We start from the raw sequence: 19,997 nt of genomic DNA on the forward strand, positions 1-19,997 counted from the left end.
TCTCTCTTTGCCTGCTGTTATCCACATAAGATGTGACTTGCTCCTCCTTGCCTTGGGCCATGATTGTGAAGCTTCCCCAGCCACGTGGAACTGTAAGTCCAGTTAAACCTCTTTCCTTTGTAAATTGCCCAGTCTTAGGTATGTCTTTATCAGCAGCATGAAAATGGACTAATACAGTAAATTTGTACCAGTAGAGTGGGGTGCTGCTGAAGAGATACCCCAAAATCTGGAAGCGAATTTGGAACTGGGTAACAGGCAGAGGTTGGAATAGTTTGGAGGGCTCAGAAGAAGACAGGAAAATGTGGGAAAGTTTGGAACTCCCTAGAGACTTGTTGAATGGCTTTGACCAAAAAGCTGATAATGATATGGACAATGAAATCCAGGCTGAGGTGGTCTCAGATGGAGATGAGGAACTTACTGGGAACTAGAGCAAATGTGATTCTTGTTATGTTTTAGCAAAGAGACTGGTGGCATTTTGCCCCTGCCCTAGAGATTTGTAGAATTTTGAACTTAAGAGAGATGATTTAGGATATCTGGTGGAAGAAATTTCTAAATAGCAAAGCATTCAAGATGTGACTTGGGTGTGTTGAAAGCATTCAGTATTGAAAGGGAAATAGATCATAAAAGTTTAGAAAATTTGCAGCCTGAAAATGAGGGAGAAATTTACTTAAGCAATGAGGCACAGAATAAGACAATGGGGAAAATGTTTCTAGGGCATGTCAGAGGTATTCACAGCAGATCCTCCCATCACAGGTCTGGAGGCATAGGAAGAAAAAGTGGTTTCATGGGCCAGGTCCAGCGTCCCTGAGCTGTGTTCAGCCAAGAGACTTGGTGCCCTATGTTCCAGCTGCTCCAACCATGGCTGAAAGGGGCCAACGTAGAGCTCAGACCATGGCTTCAGATGGTGCAAGCCCCAAGCCTTGGCAGCTTCCATGTAGTGTTAAGCCTGTAGGTACACAGAAGTCAAGAATTGAGGTTTTGGAACCTCTACCTAGATTTCAGAAGATGTATGGAAATGCCTGAATGCCCAGGCAGAAGTTTGCTGCAGGGGTGGGGCTCTCATGGAAAACCTCTGCTAGGTCAGTGCAGAAGAGAAATGTGGGGTCAGAGCCCCCACACAGAGGCCCTACTGGGGCACTGCCTAGTGGAGCTGTGAGAAAAGGGCCACTATCCCCCAGACCGTGAATGGTAGATCCACTGACAGCTTGCACTGAGCACCTGGAAAAGCCACAGACACTCAACACCAGCCCATGAAAGTGACTGGGAGGGAGGCTGTACCCTGCAAAGCCACAGGGGCAGAGCTGCCCAAGACTGTGGGAACCTACCTTTTCATCAGTGTGACCTGGATGTGAGACATGGAGTCAAAGGAGATAACTTTGGAGCTCTAAGATTTGACTGCCTCTCTGGATTTCAGATTTGTGTGGGGCCTGTAGCCCTTTTGTTTTGGCCAATTTCTCCCACTTGGAATGGCTCTATTTACCCAATGTCTTTATCCCCATTGTATCTAGGAAATAACTAGCTTCCTTTGATTTTACAGGCTCATGGGCGGAAGGGACTTGCCTTGTCTCAGATGAGACTTTGGACTGTGGACTTTTGAGCTAATGCTGAAATGAGTTAAGACTTTGGGGGACTGTTGGGAAGGCATTATTGGTTTTGAAATGTGAGGACATGAGATTTGGCAGGAACCAGGGGTGGAATGATATGGTTTAGCTCTGTGTCCCACCCAAATCTCATCTTGAAATGTACTCCCATAATGCCCACGTGTTGTGGGAGGGACCTGGTGGGAGATAATTGAATCATGGAGGCGGTTTTCCCCATACTGTTCTCACGGTAGTGAATAAGTCTCACGAGATCTCACGGTTTTATCAAGGGTTTCTGCTTTTGCAACTTCCTCATTTTCTCTTTGCCTGCTGCCATCCACGTAAGATGTGACTTGCTCCTCTTTGCCTTCCATCATGATTGTGAGGCTTCTCCAGCCATGTGAAACTGTAAGTCCAATTAAACCTCTTCCTTTTGTAAATTGCCCAGTCTCAGGTATATCTTTATCAGCAGCATGAAAATGGATGAATACACTCCCCATGCAAATTTTGTCCTAAAAGTGCAATTCATTTGCTATTCCCTGGGAACAATCCATGTCACCATGGCTGGTTGCCTCCTTTTCTTTCATCTCCTACCTTTCTTGATCCTACTAATCACTCGAGACCCTGCTCAAGTCTCACCATCTCCATCAGAACATCCCTGCTCCATCCAGGGGGAAGGAAACTTTCTGCCCCTGCTCTTCTGCTATGTATCGGAAAGCTATTTACATGTCTGTCAAGGCCAGCTTTTCATCATGACTAGTGATCTACATCAGTCTCCCTCATGAGACTGAAAGATCCTAAAGGGAAAGTCTCCTATATTCTGGACACGCCGCCATACTCACATGCCCACACCCACACCCACACTTGTGTTTGGCACTGGGCTTATGTGTTTTTGATGGAAGGAATCTTGGGAGCTGTGGGAAGGAATGAGGACTTGACTCTCATTTTGTGCCCTCCCCCCACTTCACATACCCTCACTAGCTTTCTCCTTCTTCTCATGCTTCCTGTCTGCTCTTGGCTTTTCAGTGGTTTGTTATAAATATGGTCTCTCTTCTTATCCACATTGGGATAGATTTAGGATCGAACTTTGGCTTTTAAAAGCATATGCCTAAGACACTGAGCTTGTAAATCTACCCTGGTTAAACATGTGACAAGTGTTGTAAAGCAAATGTGACTGTATTTCCTTTTAGAAAGTGATGTTCCTCATAAATGTCAGAACTGAAATATTTTAGGGAATTGTATTTTTACAAGAACTTTTAGAAAATTGTTGATTATTAAGCCACATTAGTCAAAGGTGCATAGGATCAAACATCATTTGCCTATGCAAAGGGAGAGCTCAGTCTGACCTTGGTAGCTGTGGTTGCATTATAACTTCTTTTGTTCAGAGACATTTTGCTTTGAAAATGGTTTACACTTCACTGTTCAGAAACAGAAGTAAAACTGTTCATAGAGTGGATTGAGGATCAACGGGCTTTCCTTCTTTCTTTTTTGGTGTTAACCACAGATGTCTTTAACTGAACATGGCCTTTCTAAATGACCCTTTCAGTTTCTATAGCTACTGCTTTGTGGACTAAAGTTCAACAGTTTGTGGGTTGGCCAATTTGACTTGGTAACCCCCTAAGCACACTCTGGAACAAAGTAAAATACATAACATCTCTGTGAAGAGATCTGCTGAAATCCAGGTAAACAACAAGCCCTGAGTTTTATGACTACCAGTTAATAGTACATCTGTTCCAGGCCCTAGAACAACCAAAATGCAGCTTCTAATTATTAAAGCCACCATCTTCGTTTGTCCAACTAAGTAAAAGAAAGAACGTTAACCTTCCTGTCACTTCCAGGACATCAAAAAAGCAATTCCCTCTCCCTCTTCTTTTCTCCATCAAACTAAGAAGGAAAAGGAAAAAAAGGAAGGAAAAAACCTGAATATTTTCTACAATGAAACAAGAGAAATTTTAACAACTTTTCAAGAATAAGTGTAATGTTTCCCAGACAAGAATCTTTAATATAGTTGAGTAAACCAGATACTCTAAACTACTCTTCTTTTAGCACTCAGCCCCCATAATGACATATTATTGAATCCACATTTTGACACTAATTATGATAATTTTTCTAGAAGCAAAATGGAGCAGCAGTACAAGGGATGTGACGACATTCAAAGTGGTTGGGACGTGTTGACTGACAGAGGACCAAAAAGGAGCATTGAAGATGGCTTTACAGGTTTAAGCCTAATGACTGGGAAAATGTGTAACCGAAGTAGGAAATCAAGAAGGGAGCTAGTTTTATGAAGCAGTTGCTTAGTTCAAGTTTAGATGTTGGGTTTGAGGTAGAGACAGCAGTATGTTCAGTGGAGGCCTACGGGGGCAGATAAATGGAGCCTACGGGATATCGGACATAAAGTATAATGCCCCTTCTGGTGCTGCTCCCTAAGATATATTTTGCATAGGAAGCGCAATGGTCTTTCTTAAAATAGGGTGTATAGAGTGTTTCAGAGAGGCAAATGACCACATATTTATGGTCTGTACTTGTCAAAAGTGAGGCCTGAAAATTTGGGGGTTTGGTAATAATGGCCCTGTATTAGTCATTTTTTACATCACTATGAAGAAGTACCTGAGGCTGAGTAATTTATAAAGAAAAGAGGTTTAATTGGTTCATGGTTCTGCAGGCTGTGCACGAAGCATGGTGCCAGCATCTGCTTCTGATTGGGACCTCAGGAAACTTCCAATCATGCAGAAGATGAAGCAGGATCAGGTGTTGTATCACATGGTGAGAGTGGGAATAAGAAAGAGAAGGGGGAGGTCCCAGATTCTTTTAAACAACCAGATCTTGAATGAAGTAACCCAGTGAGAACTCACTCATCACCATGGGGATGGCACTAAGCCATTCATGAGGAATCCACCTCCATGATCCAATCACCTCCCACCAGGTCCCACCTCCATCATTGGGGATTATATTTCAACATGAGATTTGGAGGGAACAAACAGCTAAAGCATATCAGTGCCCCAAAATAAGAAATCAACACTCCATGCCAAGAAGGATAAAAACACCCAGAAGTATACCCCCAAGCCAGGAAGAAGGGAATCTAAGCTGGATAATACTGATACAATTCCCACAACCACACTAGGTGTTACCACCAACTTCAGAGTGAGAAAGAAGCAGCATATCCAGAATCACCTACACATTTACATCCAAGTTTCTTGTTTAATAAACTAGATGTAGTTGTCATTCCCAACAAATCCTTTGCCACATCCCTAGGTTAAGGAACCTCTCTATAAATTATGTGAAGCTTGTGTTATACAAGGGTTGATCCCACGCACATCATCATTCAGCTGGAGGTTGAGAAGGTAAGGTTTTCAGAAGTAAAGGGAATATCTATGTTTCTCAAATTTTCTGCATGGAGTATGTTTATTTAAAAACACACAATTATTGAAAAAAGTTATTAACAAGAAAAACTTTCTGAGCCCACAAAATAAAAATATGCTTAAATAAAAAAAATGTTAGGAGGATAGAACAAGGTGAATGCAATCCTCCTTATAATAGTATAGTTTTGTTAAGTCAGTGTGAGCATCTGGCCTTCTTTCCAAGTGTTTCATCTCCTCAAAGAGAGTTTATCTGTACACCAGGTTGTCAAGGCAGCTGAGAAACAAGCAATAGGCTTCAAACACTGGAACTAATCATATGAATGCCAGCTACCAGATTTCTTTCTTTTCTTTCTTTTCTTTCTTTCTTTCTTTCTTTCTTTTTTTTTTTTTTTTTTTGAGATAGGGTCTGGCTCTGTTGCCCAGACCAGAGTGCAGTGGCGTGATCCCGGCTCACTGCAACTTCTGCCTCCCAGGTTCAAGAGATTCTCCTGCCTCAGCCTCCCGAGTAGCTGGGATTACAGGCACGTGCCACCACGCCCAGCTAATTTCTTGTATTTTTAGTAGAGATAGGGTTTCACCATGTTAGCCAGGCTGGTCTCAAACTCCTGACCTCAGGTGATCCACCCGCCTCGGCCTCCCAAAGTGCTGGGATTACAGACTTGAGCTACGATGCCTGGCCCAGCTACCAGATTTCTTTTACCTTGTGTAAAATATATATAAGGTCCTGAGCCCAGCATTCACATTCTACTTTGGCTTACGTTTTGAATACTGTTGTCCTTTCACAGATAAGAATGGTTATGAATGTATACTAGGTATGTTCATGTATGGAGTTATACAATCCGCTGCTCATACAAAAGGTGTATGACCTATGTATCCATGTACGGGGAAGAAAGTATGCCTTTTTAAAAAACATAAATAGAGAAAGAGCTACTCAAGGAAAAAGATCCTCCAAAACAAACAACAATCATGAAAAATCTTGATTATTCACATTTGAATTGAAATGAAAGACCAAATGTTTTGGATTTTTCTAGGCACTCTCCTGCAAGAAAGAAACACATTCGAAATCCACCTGAACTGAGAGATTTACTGGAAATGTCATTGCTTTGTGCTCTGGCACTTTCTACAATGAGAGTACTTATCAGTCGGTGGGGGTAGGGGGTGGGGGGCAAGGGGTCGGTAGCAGAAGGCTGAGGAAAGAGGAGGCAGATGAAAGCAGCAACTAGCAGTGCGGACGAGAATGATGGGGCCAGGAGACCCCTGGGAGGTGAGGAGGGCGCAGTGCTGGAAGGCAGATGGGGTCCAATTCAGGTAATGAGTCAGGAACCAGGCGATCCAACTCAACGAGCAGGCATCACCCAAATTCTGTGCTGAGCAATGCGGTTCAATCCTGCCTTTGCCTTTTCAACTTGTGGCCTGGGCACAACAGAAAAAGGGAGATGTCCTTTGGCCCTGACAATAATGCTTGAAAACTCTCCACACCAAACCTTGAGTGCAGTGGCCAAGACACAGGCTGTCTCAGCTCCTTTCTTGCCATGGATGTCTGCTGCTGTTCACATAAGCCCCTTGCAGCTGCCTGAGGTACTCGGCTAGAATTCCCACCTCCTGGGGCGCAAACCTAGTGGTGTGTGGACCGCTTGGCCTGCTTGTCTGCTCCCCCACCTCTTCCTCTCCCTCCTCTGAGGCTGGAGCCCATCTCCCCACGAGGCCCTCTTGCTCCTCCACTCAGTGCTCTCCTGCTCCTCCACTCAGTGCTCTCCCATCTCTCTTTCTGACGGAATTCTCAATCCTGCCTCCTAAATCTACCTGCACTGGATCATGAAAATGAAGATTGTGAGGTATTGCAAATTCTTCAACACTCTATATTCCTTGGAGGTGGGAATGTGTCTGTCTGTAATGTTTGCCACACATGCCTAGCCCCTAACAGCGTCTGCATGTGCCTGGCATAGAGGAAACACTAACAAAAGAATGAAAAATTAAAGTGAGTTGGTTATATAGTATTTATAGAGAGTAGGAAACTTGCACTTTTTTTTTTTTTTTGAGACTAGGTCTCACCCTATCACCCAGGCTGGAGTGCAGTGGCTCAATCACGGCTCACTGCAGCCTTGACCTTCTAGGCTCAAGTGATTCTCCCACCTCAGCCTCCTGGGTAGCTGGGACCAGAGGCATGCTCACCATGCCCGGCTAATTTTTGTATTTTTTGGTAGAGACTGGGTTTCATCACGTTGCCCAGGCTGGTCTCGAATTCTGAGCTCAAGCAATCCACCTGCCTCAGCCTCCCAAAGTGGTGGGATTACAGATGTAAGCCACTGCTCCTGGAAGGAAACGGGTTTTTAACGTAGATTGAAACAAAAACATTTTTCTGCTTAATGAGAAAATTAAAAGAATGAAAAACTAAGAAAAATTGAAAGAATGAAAAACCATATTTATGGTTGATTGAGATTTAAATCCCAAGTATTTCATCCTCAAGGTCCCTCAAATATGCCAAGCAGCCTCATTCTTCAAGGCCTTTGTGTTTGCTGTTCTCTCTGCCTGGAATGTCCCTCCATCAATTCTCCACATAGCTCCTGTGTTCTGCAACGAAGAAAAGGGAACATATATACACTGTTGGTGGGAAGGTAGATTAATACAACCTCTATGGAAAACAGTATGGAGATGTCTCAAAGAACTAAAAATAAAACTACCATTTTATCCAGCAATCCCACTACTGAGTATCTACTCAAAAGAAAAGAAATCAGCATGTAAAACAGATATCTGCATTCATGTTTATTGCAGCACTATTCACCATGGAAAAGATATGAAATCAATCTAAGTGTCCATCAATAGATGATTGGATAAAGAAAATGTGGTATATACATATAAATTCCATGGAATACTATTCAGCCATAAAAAGAATAAAATCATGTCTTTTGCATCAACATGTATGGACTTGAGGCCATCATCTTAAGTAAAGTAACTCAGAAACAGAAAGTCAAAATACTGCATGTTCTCACTTATAAGTGGGAGCTAAATAATGTGTACACTTAGACCCAGAGACCGGAATAATAGACTTTGGAGACTCAGAAATGTGGGAGGGTGAGAGCAGGATGATGGATGAGAAATTACTTAATGGGTACAAGGTACACTATTTGGATGATGGTTACACCAAAAGTCCAGACTTTGCCACTCCACAGCGTATCCATGTCACAAAACTGCACTTGTGCCCCCAAATCTATAAAAACAATTTTTTTTTTTTTGAGACAGAGTCTCACTCTGTCGCCCAGGCTGGAGTGCAGTGGCAGGATCTCAGCTCACTGCAAGCTCCGCCTCCTGGGTTCACACCATTCTCCTGCCTCAGCCTCCCAAGTAGCTAGGACTGCAGGCGCCTGCCACCATGCCCAGTTAATTTTTTTGTATTTTTTTTTAGTAGAGACGGGGTTTCACCATGTTAGCCAGGATGATCTCGATCTCCTAAAAATAATTTTTTTAATTATGAAAGAAAATAGCCTGGTATATTTAATTTTATTGGACTTAAATACAAACTGACCTTCTGTTTATAAACACTGTGACATGGGGGTACATATTCCTCATTTTAATATACCCTTTTGATCTTCATTAACCTATTCTAAAATATGTTACTGCTTATTTACTCCTCAATATTTTATCTGTTGACCAAATAAGACAGAACAGCTGCCTCCTAGATACACAGAATGAACCATAAAACTACATACTCAGGTTATGTGCAGCAAAAGCAGGGGTCTTCATACACACCCATGCTTAATCTTTAAATGCATCTTCTAATGGGGCTTTTGACACTCAAATAGCCAAAGTGCATTTACGAATTAATGCTTTTAAAGCAGGTCACTACTCATTCATGGATAATTCTGTTGAAACTTGTTTTTTTCATATCTAATGGGAAGTTTCAGGCCTACACCATGGGAAAGCATACGTTGAATTTGGGGATTTATCGTGGTATCATATGTTAGACACCAGATTCTAGTCTTTGACTTCCCTGCTAAGCCAGAGAGCCCTGAAAAGTGTAAACACACTTGTCATTCCTGGGAGGTCCCTGTTCAACATGGATATAAAAGGATTATAAACAAAGATCAGGATAATTGGAGCAAGGGTGGTGAGGGGTCAGGTCTGGGAAGTGATGATGATCTAGAATGCCCAGGGAAAATGGCGCAGGTCATTGAACAGGAGCTGGATCCACAGAGTATTTTTAGTGTCCCAAGCAAGATTTAAACTTTTATCTTTAGTTATTAAAACATAAGGCAGAATCTCCTGCTATTTCTTCTCAAGGAAGAACTGTTATTAAGCTTCTACAGAGAAGCCTAAGACCTCTCCCTCTCTTAACAGAAGCTAAACGTAACAAATAAGAACACCGGTCTCTTGTCAGAAAACCATTCCCTTGGCTGGAGGAGAGTTACTCAACTTCTCTGAGCCTTGGTTTCCTTACTTGCTAAACAGAGTAATGATGTATATCATAGGTTGCCATAAATATTGAATGAAACCCGCCGCAGTGGCTCATGTCTGTAAGCCCAACACTTGAGAGGTTGAGATGGGAGAATTGCTTGAGCCCAGGAGTTCAAGACAAGCCTGGACAACATAAAGAGATCACACCTCTAATAAAAATGAAAAATTAATCAGGCGTGGTGATGTGTGTCTTTGTTTCCAGCTATTCAGGAGGCTGAAGCAGGAGGATTGCTTGAGCCCAGGAGGTCAAGGCTACAGTGAGCCATGACAGTGCCACCGCACTCCAGCCTGGGTGACAGACTGACACTCTGTCTCAAAAAGAAACCAAAAAAACAAAACCAAATGAAGCCTTCAAAAATATTAAAAGAGATAAGGTACATAAAGTGATAAGCTTGGGACTCATGATTTAGTAAGCACACAAGAAGCTCATATTAATGTTTACTTCTTCCACATTCTTCCTGTTCCCTTACTCCTCTCTGCTTCGTTTCTCTTTCCTTTGTTTTTCTCTCACTGTAGAGCCTGATTGTAATGATTGTTTGTAAGTATTTATTGAACATTAATCCATTATCATTAAATAATAGTTCAGGAGAGTCAATACGTATGTGAGGATTTACTAAACAACCCTCAGAAGCAATGGGCTAGGAGATACAGGTCAGAGACTGTGTGTTCGGTCCCCCTGATGGGTGCACACTCCCACAGTGATGCAATGCAGGGTGTTGTTCCATAGTGGGGGGCAACATAGCTTTTGGATGGCTGAAGGTGGCTGGCCTTGATAAAAAAGTAAAGGCCTACAGTAGTTGGAAGGTCTGCTCCCATTTAGAAGCCACAGATTCCTGGGTAAATGTTTTCTAGAGAGGGGACATGGGAAGAGACTAGTTTTACTGCTTAGAGTCCCTGAGACACTGGAGAACAGGCTTTGTGAACTCTGAAGTGGCAACTCTCTCAGGGCTGTTGCTAAGAAGAGGGCATACCTGGGAAATGGCTGTGTCCCCCAGAGGAATTTGGATCCATTATAGCTGGACATGGAGCTGGGGAGGCTGCTTCATGAGCCCCCTCTCTGCCCTTTTCCCTGCTCATACCTTTGTCCTACCTGGTCTGCTCTCTGCCCCTGGCCATGCCCTTCACAGGACTAACACTTCTTGCCTCCATGTGTCTACTTCAGCCATGCTGAAATCCTTCCAGTTTCCTAAAGGGCTTTATTTATTTATTTATTTGTTTGTTTGTTTGTTTATTTTGAGACAAGGTCTCCCTCTGTCACCCAGGGTGGAGTGCATGGCACGATCTCACTACAACCTCCACCTCCTGGGCTCGAGCAATCTTCCCACCTCAGCCTCCTGCGTAGTTGGAATGTCAGGAGTGTACCACCATGCCTGGCTAAGTTTTTGTATTTTTTGTAGAGATGTGGTTTTGCCATGTTGCCCAGGCTGGTCTCTAACTCCTGAGCCCAAGCGATCTGCCCTCCTTGGCCTCCCAAAATGCTGGGATTACAGGCTTGAGCCACTGAGCCTGGCCATCTTCTTTATTTATGAAAGGCAGAGCTGCTGCTTCTGCCTTTAATATTCTTTTTGGCCTATCTTCTATTTGTTCTCAAGACCCACCTCTGTGCAGTCTCCCTTCATCCCCATCCCTTCTACAAGGTGCCCCTGCAGTGTGCATGGTCTTGGTACTGTGGCCTTGTGGCCCTCATCAGTCAGTGTATAATTGCTAGGACCTCTCACTCTCCTGGAAGTCTGTTGAGAGTAGAGATGGTATTCATTTCTCTAATCTCTGTGTCCCTAACACAAAGCATGGTGCCTGATGCATAGAAAGTGCTTAGTAAGTGTTGGTGGAGTAAACTAATAAGAATCTCCATCCTCCCTACATCCTTCATCTGAAAGTGAACTGTGACGGCTTCCCCCAAATAATTAAGTTGTGTTTAAAAAGCACACACTTGGTTGGATGCGGTGGCTCACGCCTGTAATCCCAGCACTTTGGGTGGTTGAGGCAGGTGGATCACCTGAGGTCAGGAGTTTGAGACCAGCTTGAACAACATGGTGAAACCCTGTCTCTACTAAAAATACAAAAAATTAGCCAGGCATGGTGACCAGTGCCTGTTATCCCAGCTACTCGGGTGGCTGGGGCAGAAGAATAGCTCGAACCCAGGAGGTGGAGGTTGCAGTGAGCTGAGATTGCGCCATTGCACTCCAGCCTGGGCGACAAGAGTAAGACTCCGTCTCAAAAAAAAAGAAAAAAGAAAAAGCATACACTTTCACCTTTCTCCTTGGGTGTTGGAAAGATTAATGTCTATTTGGCAATGAAGATTTTGTAAGGAGACTTAGCTCCTTGAAGGAAAGGGGCCATGCATGTTTTAAAAGACATTAATGATTTTGATCTGTGGTGATTGCCACATCTGTCCTCGTACTCTGCTTGTGGAGAATACAAGTATCCTTCACTACTTAGGAAAGTGGTACAACTTTTTTAAATGACTAAAAATGACCCTATATTACCTTGAATTCTGGTCAGATGAAATAATTTTTAAAAGTTATTCTGACCAAGCAAAACAAATAAGATGAATTTGATTCACTTACTCTCTGTCCTCTAACAGGGGAGGAACAACTGGTTTTTTTAAAAAGAATGTGGGCTGCCAAGATTTCTTTTTTCTATCCTGAGATATATGTTCAGACATCACATGTCACATTGCCATAGGCAGCAATTACAGAAGATGAGTCGAATACAGGTTCAGAAATGCATGCCCCCCCCCCAAAAAAAAGGTATTCACTAGATATCAGTGGCTACTGTACTTGGCTTTTGGGAAATCCACAGGGAGGTCCTTGCTAAGTAATTGTGAGGGTTTATTGAACACAAAACATCATTCCTCCAACACTTTTCTGTGCCCCTTAATTCTTTTTCAAAATAAACTCTTCCACCTACTCTTGTACCAAGGCACCCCTTGCCATTGAAGATTGGCCTTCCCTGAATGACAACAGATGGAGACAGAGGAGTCTAATTTTGACCTACTTCCTAATAATGTCATCACCCAGGATTTGTCAAGTAATTGCTGAAAGAAAGGCCTAAAAAGTTTGAACAACATGGGGAAACTTCAAAGATGAGCATAAAGATATGCACTGAATACTTAATTGTTGAAATGCTTCTTATATCCATGAGATGCCTCCAAGGAAATGTCCTTGAAATGTCACCGTAAAGAGACAACATTATCACCATCAGCAAGGAAAATTTCTACATAAGTTTCTAAACTACAAGATTAGAGCTTTGATCAGCTAGGAGACAGTGTGATTGTTGTGAAAGAAAAGCGTGGACTTTGTAATACCAGCCAGGTTCATACCCGCTCCCTGACTTCGTGGCTATGTAATGTTGGGCACATTACTTAACTTCATGAAGACTCTCTTTCTTATCTTTACATTTGGGTTCCTAACTACCTCATAAATTTATTGTTTATTCAATCAAGTAATTAATAAATGTTTATTTATTGAGCTGGGTGCTAGATATTTAAAAATAAGATACAATGTTCTCCCTCAAATATTTCATTGTCTAGGAGCAGACACTGTTGAATATAAAAATAATTGTAGCACATTGTGAAACTGTCTTAATGCTAGTAAGTTCAAGGTGGTACAAAGGAGAAAGTGATCAGGTCTGCTTGGGACAATCAAGGAAGGCTTCAAAGAAGAGAAATTTAGGCATCATCTAATGTTTAACAGATGAATAAAATGGAAAGACATCAAGTGCAAAATCAACAGAATGCTCAATGGCATTGTAAACAAATTCAGAACTTTAGGAGTTCAGGAAATGTCAAGTTGTTCAGCATCTCCATATATTTAAGAAGTGGAAGAAGCTTGGTGACCATCTGCAGGAGAACGCATAGCAAAGAAAAGAATGACACTCAATTTTCTGTATTGAGTTGCTTCGCTGAGGCTGATGTCCTTTACTGAGAGACATAAGAAGAGATGGTAAAGATAAAGAGATAACATTGGGAGTGCTGGAGTTGAGTGTCAGAGTTCTTTGAAATGTCTGCATGAAATGTCTTGTAAACAGTTCATTGTAGTGTTGTGGAACTCAGAAGAGAAAACTGACATGGAGATTCAGGTTCAGAACCCAGAGCCTTATTTCTAGGGCCAGATGAGCACTTGGATCTTCCCTCTTATACAGGTTGGCTTCAAACCAGCAATATTAGGAAGCCTAGGTTGTAGGGGCAGTGTTCAAGAGAGAATCCACAGGTCAGAGTCTTGGGGAGAGGAGTGATATGCTTGAAAAACTCCTTATCCATCTTTTTTTAAAATCTGAAATTCAAATCTTTTTTAATTTTATTTTTTTCATTATACTTTAAGTTCTAGGGTACATGTGCACAACGTGCAGGTTTGTTACTTATGTATACATGTGCCATGTTGGTGTGCTGCACCCGTTACCTCATCATTTACATCAGGTATATCTCCTAATGCTATCCCTCCCCCCTCCTCCCATCCCACAACAGGCCCTGGTGTGTGATGTTCCCCACCTTGTGTCCAAGTGTTCTCATTGTTCAATTCCCACCTATGAGTGAGAACATGTGGTGTTTGGTTTTCTGTCCTTGTGATAGTTTGCTGAGAATGATGGTTTCCAGCTTCATCCATGTCCCTACAAAGGACATAGACTCATCCTTTTTTATGGCTGCATAGTATTCCATGGTGTATATGTGCCACATTTTCTTAATCCAGCCTATCATTGATGGATATTTGGGTTGCTTCCAAGTCTTTACTATTGTGAATAGTGCTGCAATCAGCATACGTGTGCATGTGTCTTTACAGCAGCATGATTTATAATCCTTTGGGTATACACCCAGTAATGGGATGGCTGGGTCAAATGGTTTTTCTAGTTCTAGATCCCTGAGGAATCGCCACACTGTCTTCTACAATGGTTGAACTAGTTTACAGTCCCACCAACAGTGTAAAAGTGTTCCTATTTCTCCACATCCTCTCCAGCACCTGTTGTTTCCTGACTTTTTAATGATCACCATTCTAACTGGTGTGAGATGCTATCTCATTGTGGTTTTGATTTGCATTTATCTGATGGCCAGTGATGATGAGCATTTTTTCATGTGTCTGTTGGCTGCATAAATGTCTTCTTTTGAGAGGTGTCTATTCATATCCTTTGCCCACTTTTTGATGGGGTTGTTTGATTTTTTTCTTGTAAATGTATTTAAGTTCTTTGTAGATTCTGGTTATTAGCCCTTTGTCAGATGGGTAGATTGCAAAAATTTTCTCCCATTCTGTAGGTTGCCTGTTCACTCTGATGGTAGTTTCTTTTGCTGTGCAGAAGCTCTTTAGTTTAATTAGATCCCATTTGTCAATTTTGGCTTTTGTTGCCATTGCTTTTTGTGTTTTAGACATGAAGTCCTTGCCCATGCCTATGTCCTGAATGGTATTGCCTAGGTTTTCTTCTAGGGTTTTTATGGTTTTACGTCTGACATTTAAGTCTTTAATCCATCTTGATTTAATTTTTATATAAGGTGTAAGGAAGGGATCCAGTTTCAGCTTTCTACATATGGCTAGCCAGTTTTCCCAGCACCATTTATTAAACAGGGAATCCTTTCCCCATTTCTTGCTTTTGTCAGGTTTGTCAAAGATCTGATGGTTGTAGATGTGTGGTGTTATTTCTGAGGGCTCTGTTATGTTCCATTGATCTATATCTCTGTTTTGGTACCAGTACCATGCTGTTTTGGTTACTGTAGCCTTGTAGTATAGTTTGAAGTCAGGTAGCATGATGCCTCCAGCTTTGTTCTTTTGGCTTAGGGTTTTTTTGGCAATGCAGGCTCTTTTTTGGTTCCATATGAACTTTAAAGTAGTTTTTCCCAATTCTGTGAAGAAAGTCATTGGTAGCTTGATGGGGATGGCATTGAATCTGTAAATTACCTTGGGCAGTATGGCCATTTTCATGATAATGATTCTTCCTATCCATGAGCATGGAATGTTCTTCATTTGTTTGTGTCCTCTTTTATTTCATTGAGTAGTGGTTTGTAATTCTCCTAGAAGAGGTCCTTCATCCCTTGCAGGTTGGATTCCTTGGTATTTTATTCTCTTTGAAGCAATTATGAATGGGAGTTCACTCATGATTTGGCTCTCTGTTTGTCTGTTATTGGTGTATAGGAATGCTTGTGATTTTTGCACACTGATTTTGTATCCTGAGACTTTGCTGAAGTTGCTTATCAGCTTAAAGAGGTTTTGGGCGGAGACAATGGGGTTTTCTAAATATACAATCATGTCATCTGCAAACAGGGACAATTTGACTTCCTCTTTTCCTAATTGAATACCCTTTATTTCTTTCTCCTGCCTGATTGCCCTGCCCAGAACTTCCAACACTATGTTGAATAGGAGTGGTGAGAGAGGGCATCCCTGTCTTGTGCCAGTTTTCAAAGGGAATGCTTCCAGTTTTTGCCCATTCAGTATGATATTGGCTGTGGGTTTGTCATAAATAGCTCTTATTATTTTAAGATACAATACCTAATTTATTGAAAGTTTTTAGCATGAAGAGTTGTTGAATTTTGTCAAAGGTCTTTTCTGCATCTATTGAGATAATCATGTGGTTTTTGTCTTTGGTTCTGTTTATATGCTGGATTACATTTGTTGATTTGTGTATATTGAACCAGCCTTGCATCCCAGGGATGAAGCTCACTTGATCATGGTGGATAAGCTTTTTGATATGCTGCTGGATTTGGTTTGCCAGTATTTTATTGAGGATTTTTGCATCCATGTTCATCAGGGATATTGGCTTAAAATTTCTTTTTTTGTTGTGTCTCTGCCAGGTTTTGCTATCAGGATGATGCTGGCCTCATAAAATGAGTTAGGGAGGATTCCCTCTTTTTCTATTGATTGGAATAATTTCAGAAGGAATGGTACCAGCTACTCTTTGTGCCTCTGGTAGAATTCGGCTGTGAATCCATCTGGTCCTGGATTTTTTTGGTTGGTAGGCTCTTAATTATTGCCTCAATTTCAGAGCCTGTTATTGGGCTATTCAGGGATTCAACTTCTTCCTGGTTGAGTCTTGGGAGGGTGTATGTGTCCAGGAATTTATCCACTTCTTCTAGATTTTCTAGTTTATTTGCGTAGAGGTGTTTATAATTTTCTCTTATGGTAGTTTGTATCTCTGTGGGATCGGTGGTTATATCCCCTTTATCATTTTTTTATTGCATCTATTTGATTCTTCTCTCTTTTCTTCATTAGTCTTGCTAGCGGTCTGTCAATTTTGTTGATCTTTTCAAAAAACCAGCTCCTGGATTCATTAATTTTTTGAAGGGTTTTTTGTGTCTCTATCTCCTTCAGTTCTGCTCTGATCTTAGTTATTTCTTGCCTTCTGCTAGCTTTTGAATGTGTTTGCTCTTGCTTCTCTAGTGCTTTTAATTGTGATGTTAGGGTGTCAATTTTAGATCTTTCCTGCTTTCTCTTGTGAGCATTTAGTGCTATATATTTCCCTCTACACACTGCTTTAAATGTGTCCCAGAGATTCTGGTATGTTGTGTCTTTGTTCTCATTGGTTTCAAAGAACATCTTTAGTTCTGCCTTCATTTTGTTACGTACCCAGTAGTCATTCAGGAGCAGGTTGTTCAGTTTCCATGTAGTTGAGTGGTTTTAAGTGAGTTTCTTAATCCTGAGTTCTAGTTTGATTGCACTGTGGTCTGAGAGACAGTTTATTATAATTTCTGTTCTTTTACATTTGCTGAGGAGTGCTTTACTTCCAACTATGTGGTCAATTTTGGAATAAGTGCAATGTGATGCTGAGAAGAATGTATATTCTGTTGATTTGGGGTGGAGCATTCTGCAGATGTCTATTAGGTCTGTTTGGTGCAGAGCTGAGTTCAATTCCTGGATAACCTTGTTAACTTTCTGTCTCATTGATCTGTCTAATGTTGACAGTGGGGTGTTAAAGTCTCCCATTATTATTGTGTGGGAGTCTAAGTCTCTTTGTAGGTCTCTAAGGACTTGCTTTATGAATCTGGGTGCTCCTGTACTGGGCGCATATATATTTAGGATAGTTAGCTCTTCTTGTTGAATTGATCCCTTTACCATTATGTAATGGCCTTCTTTGTCTCTTCTGATCTTTGTTGGTTTAAAGTCTGGTTTATCAGAGACTAGGATTGCAACCCCTGCTTTTTTTTTTGTTTTCCATTTGCTTGGTAGATCTTCCTCCATCCCTTTATTTTGAGCCTATGTGAGTCTTCTGCACGTGAGATGGGTCTCCTGAATACAGCACACTGATGGGTCTTGACTTTTTATCCAATTTGCCAGTCTGTGTCTTTTAATTGGAACATTTAGCCTATTTACATTTAAGGTTAATATGGTTATGTGTGAATCTGATCCTGTCATTATGATGTTAGCTGGTTATTTTGCTCATTAGTTTATGCAGTTTCTTCCTAGCCTTGATGGTCTTTGGCATGTTTTTGCAGTGGCTGGTACCAGTTGTTCCTTTCCATGTTTAGTGCTTCCTTCAGGAGCTCTTTTAGGGCAGGCCTGGTGGTGACAAAATCTCTCAGCATTTGCTTGTCTGTAAAGGATTTTATTTCTCCTTCACTTATGAAGCTTAGTTTGGCTGGATATAAAATTCTGGGATGAAAATTCTTTTCTTTAAGAATGTTGAATATTGGCCCCCACTCTCTTCTGGCTTATAGAGTTTCTGCTGAGAGATCTGTTGTTAGTCTGATGGGCTTCCCCTTGTGGGTAACTTGACATTTCTCTCTGGCTGCGCTTAACATTTTTTCCTTCATTTCAACTTTGGTGAATCTGACAATTATGTGTCTTAGAGTTGTTCTTCTCGAGGAGTATCTTATTGGCATTCTCTGTATTTCCTGAATTTGAATGTTGGTCTGCCTTTCTAGGTTGGGGATATCCTGCAGAGTGTTTTCCAACTTGGTTCTAGTCTCCCCATCAATTTCAGGTACACCAATCAGATGTAGATTTGGTCTTTTCACATAGTCCCATATTTCTTGGAGGCTTTGTTCATTTCTTTTTACTCTTTTTTCTCTAAATTTCTCTTCTCACTTCATTTCATTCATTGGATCTTCAATCACTGATACCCTTTCTTCCAGTTGATCAAATCGGCTACTGAAGCTTGTGCATGCATCATGTAGTTCTTGTGCCATGGTTATCAGCTACATCAGGACATTTAAGGTCTTCTCTACACTATTTATTCTAGTTAGCCAATCTTTTTTCAAGGTTTTTAGCTTCTTTGCAATGGGTTTGAACATCCTCCTTTAGCTCGGAGAAGTTTGTTATTACCAATCTTCTGGAGCCTTCTTCTCTCAACTCGTCAAAGTTATTCTCTGTCCAGCTTTGTTCTGTTGCTGGTGAGGAGCTGCGTTCCTTTGGAGGAGAAGAGGCACTCTGATTTTTAGAATTTTCAGCTTTTCTGCTCTGGTTTCTCCCCATCTTTATGGTTTTATCTACCTTTGGTCATTGATGATGGTGATGTACAGATGGGGTTTTGGTGTGGATGTCCTTTCTGTTTGTAAGTTTTCCTTCTAACACTCAGGACCCTCAGCTGCAGGTCTGTTGGAGTTTGCTGGAGGTCCACTCCAGACCCTGTTTGCCTGGGTGTCACCAGCGGAGGCTGCAGAACTGCAAATATTGCAGAACAGCAAATGTTGCTGCCTGATCATTCCTCTGGAAGCTTCGTTGGGGGGGGCACCCAGCTGTATGAGGTGTCAGTTGGCCCCTACTGGGAGGTGCCTCCCAGTAAGGCTACTCAGGGGTCAGGGACCCACTTGAGGAGGCAGTCTGTCCGTTCTCAGATCTCAAACTCCGTGCTAGGGGAACCACTACTCTCTTCAAAGCTGTCAGACAGGGACGTTTAAGTCTGCAGAAGTTTCTACTGCCTTTTGTTCAGCTATGCCCTGCCCCTAGTGGTGGAGTCTACAGAGGCAGGCAGGCCTCCTTGAGCTGCGGTGGGCTCCACCCAGTTGGAGCTTCCTGGCCGCTTTGTTTACCTACTCAAGCCTCAGCAGTGGCGGGCGCCCCTCCCCCAGCCTCACTGCGGCCTTGCAGTTGGATCTCAGACTGCCGTGCTAGCAATGAGCAAGACTCCATGGGCATGGGACCCTCCAAGCCAGGCATGGGATATAATCTCCCAGTGTACTGTTTGCTAAGACCATTGGAAATGCACAGTATTAAGGTGGGAGTGACCTGATTTTCCAGGTGCTGTCTGTCACGGCTTCCCTTGGCTAGGAAACGGAATTCCCCAACCCCTTGCACTTCCCAGGTGAGGCGATGCCTCACCCTGCTTTGGCTCATGCTCAGTGGGCTGCACCCGCTGGCCTGCACCCACTGTCCAACAAGCTCCAGTGAGATGAACCGGGTACCTCAGCTGGAAATGCAGAAATCCCCTGTCTTCTGCGTTGCTCGTGCTGGGAGCTGTAGACTGGAGCTGTTCCTATTCGGCCATCTTGGAACCTCCTTTCTTATCCATCTTTAGAGCAGAACTGCCATCAAAGAAAACCTGCCCAAACCCAGTAAATGCTATTAAAATAGTTAAAGTTATTTTTTTTTTTTTTGCTTGGGTTTCTTTAACATTTTGAATGAATACATAGACCACAGAAACACTTAAAACCTCATCTCTTTCCCATTTACTTCTCTCTCATCACAGACTG

At 42.1% G+C, this 19,997-nt stretch overlaps 1 protein-coding gene across 3 annotated transcripts in view; it reads left to right on the forward strand.

Annotated features, from left to right (window-relative positions):
* The first annotated feature begins 1,903 nt into the window (after nucleotides 1–1,903).
* DNAJC5B (DnaJ heat shock protein family (Hsp40) member C5 beta) overlaps nucleotides 1,904–19,997 on the forward strand; it is a 124,056-nt gene continuing 105,962 nt past the window's right edge. For 2 of the 3 annotated variants that reach the window (XM_054497528.1, XM_054497526.1), the window contains exon 1: nucleotides 1,904–1,988. The gene's annotated coding sequence lies outside the window, so the exon portion shown is untranslated. The remainder of the gene's footprint in view (nucleotides 1,989–19,997) is intronic. The other variant, XM_054497527.1, reaches the window with a different exon arrangement.

Source organism: Pongo pygmaeus, chromosome 7, assembly GCF_028885625.2.
Source record: "Pongo pygmaeus isolate AG05252 chromosome 7, NHGRI_mPonPyg2-v2.0_pri, whole genome shotgun sequence".
Classification (NCBI taxonomy): domain Eukaryota; kingdom Metazoa; phylum Chordata; class Mammalia; order Primates; family Hominidae; genus Pongo; species Pongo pygmaeus.